Source organism: Trichosurus vulpecula, chromosome 2 (genome assembly GCF_011100635.1).
Source record: "Trichosurus vulpecula isolate mTriVul1 chromosome 2, mTriVul1.pri, whole genome shotgun sequence".
NCBI lineage: Eukaryota > Metazoa > Chordata > Mammalia > Diprotodontia > Phalangeridae > Trichosurus > Trichosurus vulpecula.
This window is the reverse complement of record NC_050574.1, coordinates 225,952,808-225,965,414: the sequence shown is the minus strand read 5'-3', so window position 1 is coordinate 225,965,414 and position 12,607 is coordinate 225,952,808.

Here is a 12,607-nt window from a genome sequence, read left to right as displayed (position 1 = left end):
AAGACTTCCCCTGGCAAAATGAGCAGATGAGAACAATTTGTTCCAATGCCAGGAAGGCAGCTAAAGCAGACCCTGTGGAGCGCTTAGAGCTTGATCAGACATCAAAGACACCAAGGTCATCCAGTGCATCCCCGGTCATTGCCAGTTGTCCTGACTTTTGTCTTGCCACTGGGCTTTGATCACTCTGGAAGAGAAAGTGAAACTGACAACTTTTTGCAACTCTGCCTCACTTAAGTCCAGTTCCCAATTACTCAGTGATGTCATTGATCCTCTTCAGAAACCAAGAACAAACAACATTTGAGCCGTATAAAATTTTTAGGAAACTGCTAGATGTGTGGCTCTTCTGGATGTTGCCAAGGGAAAACCTTTCCCTGGGAAGAGCATAATAAGATTGACTGGAGGAACCTTCTTGACCCATTAAAGTAGATGTTCTGATCCAGGCCCTATTCCCTTCTCTCTCTATTCTTTCTCTTGGCAATCTCAACTCTTCCTAAAACTTTAGCTATCACACCTATTCAGATGGCTCTCATATCTCTTTCTCCAATGCTGATTTCTCTCCAAAATCCAGGACCACGTCTCCAACTGGCTATTCCATACGTCTCCACATAGATGTATCCTATCAACTCCCCAAATGTAATGTGTCCAAGCTTGAGCTTGTTATCTTCTCATTGTACTTGCTCTGTGTTACTTTGTATCTAACATGTTTAAAATAACATGTGTTTCCCTCCATAGACTATAAGCTCCTTGAGGGCCGGTACTGTTTCACTGTTGTCTTTGTATCACTAGTGTTTATTGCAGTGCTTTGTATGCAGTAGTAGGTGTTTAACCTTTCCTTCCTTGTCACTGGACCGCCTTTTGCTCAGTCTTCCGTGTATAAAACTTTGGTGTCATTTTTGATTCCTCATTCATCTTGCACATCTCATTAGTTGCTAGTTCTGGTGATGGTAGTTCCTTTCACATTTGTCCTCTCTTCCCTATTCTCATGGTTACCATCCTAGTTTAAATCCCTTGCTCCTACTCAGTTAGACTATTTTAATATTATCCTAACCACTCCTTACCCAGTCTAATCTGTTCTTACCTAACCCTACCTGGCCCCAGACCAGATCATGTTTCTCATCCAACTGTCTGCCCGAGCCATGCTGCCTTCTGCCTTGCCACTATTACCCTGCTTCATTTTAAAAATTTCTTGTTCATTATGAGTTGAATAGTCATCAGCAAACACAAACATTTCAATATCAGAAGGACCACCTGGACCAGCACTCTCCACAGTAGACCTCCAAAATCAATGCCCTCATTCCCTAGGGAGGTTAATCCATTTAGTTTTGGAGCTCCCACTCTAGGGCTGAGGTATCCTGATTGCTGATTAAGTGGGTACAAACCTACCTACCTTGACCAACTCCAAACTAGATTACACTTCTCATCCTATTCATCTTTCCACCATTTCCGTTTTTCTTCTGTTCTGCCATCACTTGTGTAGATTTTATATCTGACCCATGTTGCCAGTGAAAGATAAAATGACTGAGGAAACAAAAGTTCAATCTTCCAAGCATATTGATTTATTAAGCAATGCATGCCAATTGCCCAACAAACCAGAACCAGACCTCCTCATCTTAGGCCTGGACTCTGGATACGGGGAAAGGCAGACTTTTATATATTAAAACAATTAGTCAAATATGGCCAATTAATTAAAAGGAAACAGTACAACATTGGGTAATCTGATTTCTAATTAGATGAAAGATTAGAGACTTTCGAAGTTGGGAGGAAGATAGTGAACAGGTACAATTACTTGAAATCAGAAAAGGGGTGTCCCACTCCCCAAAGTGTCTATAAACAACAGAACACGATAACTGATTGTTCAGTATGGAAACCAGTTTTCAGATAAGACATATGGGTTGCTTGAATCATACAATTGTGAGAAAACTCTTTGCATCAGTCTTTGGATCAGACTGATTTTCTGGTTGTCATAAACCTTTAGTTAAGGGATTCTAAGCAGCAGATAGAGGTGGTCCAGCTTCCCAGCCACTCAGGGCTAGGCTCAAAAAATGCAACAGTTTTCTTTCAATCCCTACAACTGAATAAAGTTTCCTTGAAGAATAGAGAAGTTGGACTTGACGCATAATTGAATAGAAAGGGAACTTACCTAGCTCCAGAATTGAATCACAAGATGGAATCAGTGTGGTTCACTCAATTCCCATAATTAACCACTTGCTGTCTTAAACCCCTCAATTCTCACATTTAAAAAGTAATAGGTAGCCACTGGAGTTTATTGAATGGGGGAGTGACTTGGTCAGACCTGCCCTTAATGAAGATCAATTTGACAGCTAATTGGAGTGGGGAGTGACTTGTGGCAGGGAGACTAACTTAAGCTGTTATGATAGTCCAGGTGTGGGGTGATGAGGGGCTGCACCAAGGTAGTGTCAGTGTCAGAGGAGAGAAGGGAATATGTAGAAGAGATCTTTGGAGCTAGAACCAACATATCTTGGCAACAGATTAAATATGAGAGGTGAGAGAGAGTGAGCAGTCGAGGATGATACCTAGACTATGAGCTTGGGTGACTGGGAGGATATTATTTTCTTCCACAGCAATAGGAAAGTCAGGAAGAGAGAAGGTCTTGGAGGAAAATATGATTTCTGTTTTAGACAAGCTGAATTTAAAGTCCACTTTGTGATATCCAATAGGCAGTTGGAGATATTAGACTAGAGGTCAACAGATAGGTTAGGGCTAGATTAATAAACCTGAGAATCGCCAGCATAGTGATGATATTTGAATCCATGGGAGCTGATGACTAAGTAAAATAGTATGGAGGGAGAAGAGGGCCCCAGTTAGAGTCTTGGAGGACACCCATGGTTAGCCAGTGTGACAGAAATCTAGAGAGAAGAAATAACAGAGAAAAGAGTGTTCAAAAGTATCAAAAGTTACAGAGAAGTCAAGAAGAATGATATTTAAGAAAAGATTTAGCCTTTGGTTTGAATGGTGAGGTTGGTTGGAAAGTAGACTGCAAAGAGGTAAGATAGTGAGAGGAAAGGAAGTGGGGGCAACAATTATAGACCATTTTATCAAGGAGTTTAACCACAAAACTGAGGAGAGATATGGGATAATAGCTGGTGGGGACAGACAGATTAAGTTTTTTAAAGATAGAGGACACATGACAGTGTAGGTAGTAAGGAATCAACCAGAAGATAGGGAGAAATCTAAGATTAGTAAGAAAGCAGAGGTGTCAGAGGGGGAAATACACTGGAAAAGATGAAATAAAAAGGGATCACTTGTATGTGTAAAGGGGTTAGCCTTGACAAGTACAATGGCCACCTCTTCATTCATGCAGTCTGATTCCCAACTTCACTATTCAACTGAAACTGCTCTCTCCAGAGTTACCAGTGATCTCTCAACTGCCAAGTCTAATAGTCTTTGCTGCTGCATTTGACCATCTTCTCCTAGATATTCTATCCTTTCTGGGTTTTCTCTCTACTTATTGTCCTCCTTTGCTGGATGATCATCCATGACACAACCACTGTGTTTCCCAACACCCTGTCTTGGGTCCTTTTCTTTCTATATGTACACTCTCTCTTGGTCACCTCATCAGCTTCCATGGGTTTATTGATCATATCCTTACATATAGCTCAAACATCTCTATATCAAGTCCTGGTGTCCTCCCCTGAACTCCCATATATATCATCAGTGATGGACATTTAAAACTGGATATCCCAAAGATACCTCAAACTTAACATGTCTAAAATAGAACTCATTATCTTAATGAGTTAACCTTCCCTTTCTTCTGACTCCCCCTTACCCTGTGCTAGGCAGAGCAGATACAAACATAAAAACAAAATATCCGGGAAGTAGAATGCATAAACAAATAGATACGTAGACACATAAACACACACATATGTGTATATGTTTATATGTATATATATGCATGCAATATATGCATAAAACAGATAAAAGATAATGGGGGAGGGGAGAAGGAAAGGCACTAGCAACTGGAGAGATTGGGAAATGCCTCATGTAGAAGGTAGCTGAGTCTTGAAAGATAACAGGGATTCTAAAAGGTGCTGGTGAGGAGGCAGTGCATTCCTAAGATAGGGGAATAACCAATGCCAAGGGCCAGAGATTGAACATGAAGTATTGTGTATGAGGAACAGTTCATTCATTTTACCAGCCTAATTTCCTGGATTGTGATTCTGTGTTAGGGTCAGGCTCTGAACATTTCTGGAAGGAATAGCTGGGCTTTGCTTTGATTTGTTTCATATTTTCTTGGATCCTGTTGCTAATTTTTTGGGGTGCTAAGTCATATGTTCTTCAAGACTCTCAGGGACAGCTGAGGCAAAGACATGAAAGCTTTTAGTGTACCCCAAGCTGTCTGATCCTAGGTGAAATTTGATTGCTGCCTCCTGGTTTAAGCTTTGCAAGCTCCTGACTCAGATTTGGGTCTAGGCAATACAACTATGAGCTTGCCCCTGGTTGGAGCTCTGGTAGACTGCTTCTGGGCCCAGTCAACAAGAGCTAGCTGGAAGATTATGCAAATTCAGAGCAATAAAATTGTAGACTTCCTCTTATTCTGTGCTCCTTGCTCTCATTATTTAGCTAAAGGCTTCAGATCAGGCTGGGGGCTGGATACAAGATGGCACTCCAAGTCCAGAGTCACATAGCTGCTGCTTGCTTCTGCGCTTTTTCCTTGCCTTTTGCATACTATCAGGCCTGTGACCACTCCATTCCCTAGTTTTCCACTTGTAGGTACAGGTCCTTCCCTGAGTTAGCACTGGATCTAAAACCCAGCTCTAGAGTATGAGCAACAGAGCTGCCAGTTTCTATCTGTTCTTACCCTCTGAACTACTGTCAGCTTTCTCTATGCTAGATCCTTAACTATTTTTTGCCCTAGTACACAGCCTCAAGCTCCTGTCTCGTGTCTTCAAGCTGTAAGATTTTCTTTGGCACTCTCCCAGCTAGACACAGCCTAGATAGTGTCTACAGACCCCTGTAAATTTCCCAATGCCAACCTGGGCAAAAAAAAATTATTTACTGTGATTTTTCCTTGGATTTCCCAATCAGGACTCAGTGTGATGTTTTTCTAGGCCTTTGTTGGAGTAGTTGTAATAGAGAGCTGGGTTCTACTCCCTCCTACTCTGCCATCTTGACTGGTCTTTTTTTGTATATGAGGAACATTAAGAAAGCCAGGTTGACTACTGCATTGTTGGTGGACTTGTGAACTGATCCAGCCATTCTGGAGAGCAATTTGGAACCATGCCCAAAGGGCTATAAAAATGTGCAAAGCCTTTGACCCAGCTATACCACTTCTAGGGCTATATCCCAAAGAGATCATACAAGGGGGAAAAGGACCTGTAGGTACAAAAATATTTATAGCAGCTCTTTTTGTGGGAGCAAAGAATTGGAAATCAAGGAGATGCCCATCAATTGGGGAATGGCTAAACAAATTGTGGTATACGAATGTAATGGAATACTATTGTGCTATAAGAAATGAGGAGCAGATGGACTTCATAAGAACCTAGAGAAACTTATATGAACTGATGATGAGTGGAGGGAGCAGAAACAGGAGAACATTGTACACAACCATAGACATGTTGCTTCTGTGATGACTAACTTTGAGAGACTTGGCTCTTCTCAACAATGCAAAGTTCTAAGACAGCTCCAAAAGACTGATGATGGAAAAGGCTATCTACATCCAGAGAAAGAATAACAGAGTCTAAATGCAGATTGAAGCAAACTACTTCTTCTCTCTATTTTATTTTATTTGATTCTTGGTTTTGTTTCATCTTTCTCATGGTTCATTTCACTGGTTATAATTCTTCTTTACAACTTGATTATTGGGGAAAATAAGTTTAATGCAAAGGTATATGTAGAACATATATCATATTCCATGCCGTCTTGAGGGGGGCGAGGGGAATAAAATTTGGAGCTCAAAAACTTGTGGAACTAAGTGTTGTAAACTAAAAAAATAAAATAAAATAATTAATTAATTTTTAAAAAAAGAAAGCCAGTTTGCACCATAGAATGAAGAAAGGACAATAATGTATAATAAGCATAGAAAAGTAAGCTGGGGCTGTAGTCTCTCTAACTTCCCTTGTCCCCACTGGACGGAAGAGTGTTTCATCATCTGTCTTCTAGAATCAATATTAGCCCTTGCATTTAGTTCAATTTCCTTGTTTTGTGCTTTTGTTTTCATTATTGTAGTCACTGTGTATATATTGTTCTCCTGGTTCTGTTTACTTCTGCATGAGTTCATTCAATTCTTCCCACATTTGGAGATATGGATGTTCTACAGTTTGATGAAGATGTACAGATCAATCAGGCTCACATGGACTTCCTCTTATAATAGTTGTGGTATAGACTTGAATAAAAAGTGAATTTTATCAGTAAAAATTATCTGTTTCTAATCTTGAGTACTCCAGTCTTTGTACTGCCTTTATAGCAATAGTTAGCACCAATTTTTGTTTTGTTTTGGCTATTTTACTGGTTTTAATATTCTTCCAATTTTAAGAAGCCCACAATACATTGCTGAGGAATTAATAACCATCCTTTCAGCTGCCATGTACCTCCTATTGTCAGGAAAGCACATGCACATGACCATTGCTATCACAAAATTAAACTGTACCAAAATTATTCCTTGTCCTGCATAATTCACACACCATTGGAGGCCACATTCAATTTTAGTTTTTTAAAATTTTATTTTGTCTTGCTGATATGTCACACTGTTAGGATTAAGTTACTTTGAAGTTTTAAGATTGATAATACCAGGATAGGAATAAATAAAATTGATAGTGTTGTTTTCACGATAAATGATAAATGTCTCAACTATACAACTCCATTAAAAGAAGGGAATGATTAATTGGTTAATAACAATAGAGGCTACAATTAAGACCTAGAGAGGTACATTTTCTTTTGTTATGACTTTTGAAAAATTACAAATGATTCTTAGAGAGTTGACATGTCTAGATTTCTTATTCAAAAGAAGTGAAATAATACAGGTAAAACTGACCCAAATCAGAATACTGAGGTATGTATATTTTAAGCAGCACTCATTAAAGCAGTAATTGATCAATCAATCAACAAGCATTTATTAAGTCCCTCGAATGTGACAGGACAATGCTAAGCACAAGAGGTAAAGACAAAAAAATGAAAGTCTCTGCTCTCAAGGGGCTTTCATTCTATTAAACAACCTATACTCATATAAGTAAAATATAAAATATGCTCAGAATAAATACAAAGCAACTTAGGGGAGGCACCAGCAATTGGGAGTATCAAGAAAGGGCTCATAGAATACATACCATGAGGTGAACTTTGAAGGATTCCAGTGATTCCAAGAAAAGGAGGTGAAAAGAGAGTACTTTCCAAGAATGGGGGATAGCCTATTTGAAGACAAAAGAGATGTTATGAGGAACAGCAAGTAGGTCAGTTTGATTGAAATATAGGTCCCATGAAAGGCATTAATTATGACAAGCCAGGAAGGAAAATCTGGAGTCAGATTGTGAAGAGTTTTAAATGTCAAACAGAGGATGTGGCATTTTTTCTAGAAATAAGAGGGAGCCAGTGGAGCTTTTTAAGAGGGATTTGTTATGGTCAGACATACTAGTCAAAGCAGTTGCAAGAATAATAAATACATCACAGTTTTTAAAAAATAAGTTAATTTTTTTACATCTTCATAGTTTTTCCCAGTACCGTTCCCTTTTCCTTTCCGTTCCAGAGAGCCATCCCATAAAAAAGTAGTATTTTTCAAGACAAAAGAAGAAAAGAAAAAGAGGATAAAAATAGTACTATTTGTTAATAGGGGAAAGTGTGTAACACCTGTTACGAAAAGGAGTGGGTTAGGAGTGCCTTTTCATATCGCTTCTTTCAATCCATGTTTGTTCTTTATAATTTTGCAATATTAGCTTTTAATTTTGTGTGCATATGGTTGTTCTTTCCACTTACATTGTTGTAGTTATGGTATCTATTGTTTTCTTGATTCTTCTTTCACTCTGCACCAATTCATGTAGATCTTTCCATGCTTCTCTGTATTCACGCACATAATTTCTTCTAGCACAGTAGTATTCCATTACATTCATGTATCACAGATAATGTTTAGACCTTCTCCAATCAATGGGAATCTACTTTGTTTTGAATTCTTTGCTATCACAAAAGTGATATAAAATATTTTGGTGTATATGAGGATTTTCAATGGCATCCTTGAGGTATATATCCAGTAATGGAATCTCTGGTTCAAATAGTATTAATATCATAGTCACTTTATCTACATAGTTCTAAATTGCTTTCCAAAATGATTATGCCATTTCACAGCTCCACTAACAATGTGCTAGTGTGCTTATCATTCCATAGTCCCTCCAACATTGATGATTGCCATTTTTTGTCATTTGCCAGTTTGCAGGGTGTGAGGTAAAACCTCAGGGTTGTTTTGATTTGCATTTTTCTTGTTGTTAGTAATTTCTTTCTTGTGCTTATAAATACTTTGCAGTTCTTCTTTTGAGGACTGTTCAAATCCTTTGACCACTTATTTATTGGCAATTGGATTTTAGATCTACATATTTATTAATTGTTTATATATCTTAGATACCAAACCCTTCTCAAAGAAACTTAATATAAAGATTTTTCCCCATTCCACCACTTCCATTCTTATCCTAGGTACATTAAGTTTGTCTGTGAAGAAACTTTTCAGTTTTATGTAATCAAAGTTCTATACTTTATTTTTTGTAATTGCTTCTGTTTCTTGTTTCGTTCAGAATGTCTTCTACACATCTACGAGAGATACATGATTTGCTTCTCATCTAATTTTTTATGTTATGAGCTTCAATATCAAGGTCACAAACTTATTTAAAACTTATTGTGGAATGTGTTGGTCTGTGCCTAACTTCTGACATTCTAATGTTTGTCATATCCAATTTTCCCAGCAGTTTTTATCAAAAAAAAAGAGAATTTTTTCCTCCAAGAAATTGATGCTTTTTACTTTATCAAACTCTGGGATATTGATTTCCATTGCTTCTGATTTTCCTTGATGCAGTCTGTTCCATTGAGTTGTCTCTGTTTTTTAACCAGTACCAGATGGTTTGGATGACTGCTGCTTTATAATATGTATTGAGGTCTGGAAATGCTATTGCCCCTTCATCCCTCCTTTTTTTTCATAATTTCCCTTGATATTATAGATCTTTTGTTTTTCCAAATGAATTGTATTATTTTATCAAGTTGTATGACATATTTATGAAGTATCTCCTTGGTAATTTGATTGGTATACCATTAAGAGTATAAATTAACTTTGGTAGTATGGTCATTTTTATTATGTTGGCACACCCTAGCCTTGAGTGTTGGGTATTCCTCTAGCTAAGGGGTGGGGAAGCTTTTCTTGTTGGAAGGTTACATTAATATTTAACTGTAATCAAGTAAGGCTGCATTCAAGAAACTTCAATTAGATATGCTTAAAAATGTACATTGTTTTGTAAAAATCTAACTACTATATACTTAATAATTTTGAAAATGAGAACTTTTTGTTAATTTTAAAGTTAACTAATCTTTTAATAACTTTATTGTGTCTGCTTTTGTTGGAAAGCATTGGAATGTTTGGTTGCAGCATGGAGGCCACAGTTTCAGTTGATCCTCTAGATGGGTATCAGTCATTTATCACTTAAGGGCTTCTTGATTTGGGTTAGATAGGAGAATGTAGATTCACAGCAATAAGGGTTGAAAAGCAAGAAAGCATTTTTTTGGGCGAGTTGCCAAAGGCATGAGTATTCTACTGCATTTTTCCATATTTCAGTCGGATCTTTCTTAGCATCAAACAAGGACTTTAAAATGTCATCTATTGAGAGCTCAATCGATTCCATCTGCAGTTCTTTAGGTGTCTTGGTGGTATCAACTAGGTGAGGATAAAATGCTCATTTGAGTGTGATGTCATGATTCTCAAAGGCAGTGAACCTTTCACTGTATTCTCCAACTCTCTGTTCTCCAATGATTTGCATACATCATCCTGCTCGTGAATGACCTTTGCTAACTGGGGAAAATGGTCATCTGAAATTTCCTTTTGAAAAAGTGTTTTGGAAAAAGATAGCTTTTTTTGAATGCTTGGACTTTTTACCACATATCTTATATAGACTTAGTTTTATCTTGCAAAGAAATATTCAAGTTTGGATTTGACATGATATCACACAGAAATGCAGCATTCCCATAGAAATCTTCTCTCAATAATTCACATCGATGATTCTGCTCTTCATGAAATTTAACTATCTGTTCTTGCAGAGATAACATTTTGGCTAATTAGCCAAGTGTGATAGCCAGAGCACTTTAGAATGATATGGCAAATCCACACTGAATACCTCATCATTCATCTTTAGCGTATTGTGAAATTGATGATGTCGTTGTTGCATTTGCACGAATATAGCTAACAATCCTTATAACTTGTTGCAGAGTCTCACTTAAAATAGTAGCTTTAGCACAGAGATTTTGCTGATGCAAGATACAATGAGAAGAAATGAGAACAACCAGATCTGTTAATACTTTTTATATCTGTGCAATAAACCTTTCATATTTTCCTGTCATGGAAGGTGCACATAGACTCACTAAATTTACCAAATTCAGTCCAACTTCATGACATTTGTCTTGAAAGTTGCTTAAGATATCTATTCCCTGTGTTCTGTTTGCAAGAGTGGCCAAAGCAAGTAACTCTTTGTAGCAAAGAAAATCTTCTGTTATGACCTGAATGAAGTGTAAGACCTGCGCCAAGTCAGTAGTATTAGTTAATTCATCCAAAGCCATTGAATAATACATATTTTCCTTTTGAAGTATTGCATGAAGTTGTTCTGTGAAGTTGAAGGCTGATTCATGCTGCCAGTCAGTTATGGTTCTCCTTGAAAGAGGCAGTTGTTTGTACTTTGAAACCTTACTGGAGTCTAAGCATCCTATAACTTTGACAATACATTCTTTCACAATTTCTACACCACTGAATGGCTTCCTTTTCCCCCCAAGTATATATGCTACTTTAAAAGTAAGATGTTTCAGCAGTATTATTTCCAGGTCTTGTTGCTGCTTGAAAGAATTGTCTTCGCTTTTGCTTTTCATTTTTTAATTTCTGCAATACAACCTTTCACACCTCTCACTCTAATTTAAAATATTTGTGGTCCTTATGAGTGTTGTAATGCTGATGAGCATTGAATTTCTTTAATGTTGATATTGCAGTATCACAAAACAAGCAAATCATCTTATCTTTAGCAGAAACAAGATAATATTGCAATTTCCAATCCTCATTAAAAAAATCCGTTTTCTTCCTTTTAGCATTCTCTTGGTCTTCTTTGAAATGATGGGCTATTAAGCAAATAGAATTAAAAAATACTGTTGAGCTGTGCAACTATTCACAAATTCCAATTCAAACAGAAGCACAGTTGCACTGTTGTCAAAAGCTAATAACAGACTTGTGTACTCGACCCCCATAAACTCTCGCCAACCAGCCTTATGCAGTAGTGGCGCCAGTCAGACAGGGGAAGTTAGAACTAAATAATGAACATAGCAGCCGTTAATTTAGTCCTTATGGTTTACTAATGTTCTAATTGTGCTGGTCAATCTGGGAGGACTATTTCATTGAAACTTATTTTTTTCTTTGGTATTTTCAATACATTCCTCTAAAAAATAAAATATAAATATAAAAGATGAACAAAAAAGTATTAATAAAAATAAATGGATTTGTTCTGCAAAATTTGGATTCAGTCAGAAGCTGCACTTAAGGACCTAGCAGGCCATATGTGGCCTTAAGGCCACAGGTTCCCCACCCCTGCTCTAGCTATTTTAGTTATTCTTTGTTTCTTTAAAAAGCACTTTGTAATTGAGTCTATACTAAAGTCTTTTGTGTGCTTTGGTAGGTTGATCCCCAGATTCTTTATAAATTTTCACAGTTATTTGGAATGGGTTTTCCATTTTTATTTTTATTTATTCAGTTTTGTTATTATGTAGAAATACAGTTGATTTTTGAGGGTTTGTTTTGTAGCTTTCGTATCCTCTGAAGCTATTAATCGTCCCGATTAGTATCTTTGCTCATTCTCCAGGATTTTCTAAGTATACCATCACATCACAAATAGGGATAATTTTGCCTCCTCTTTACCTATATTTGTGCCTTTAGTTTCTTTCGCTTATTGCTGTTGCTAACACTTCCAGAACTGTGTCAAATAACAGTCGGGAGAATGGGCTTCCTTGCTTCACTCTCATATTTACTAGAAAAGGTGCTAATATATCCCCATTACATATGAAGCTTACTTTTGGTTTTAAAGGGATGCTTTTTTGTAATATTTAAAAAGGTCCTTCTATGCCTATACTTGTAGAGTTTTTGTATTAAAAAATGTAGTACTTTTGTGAAAGGTTTTTCCTGCATCTACTAAGATGATCATGTGGTTTTAGATGTTATTGTTTTTAAAATGGTTAATTATGTTGATTGTCTTCCCAATGTTGAATCATTCTGGCATCCCTGATATAAAACCCACTTGGTCTTAATGAATGATTTCTTAGATAAATCTCTGCTCTGTGTTGACAGGATCTTGTTTAAAATTTTCGAGTCAATGTTCATTAATGATATTGGCCTATAATTTTTCTTCTATGTTTTATCTTTCTCTGATTTAAGTATCAG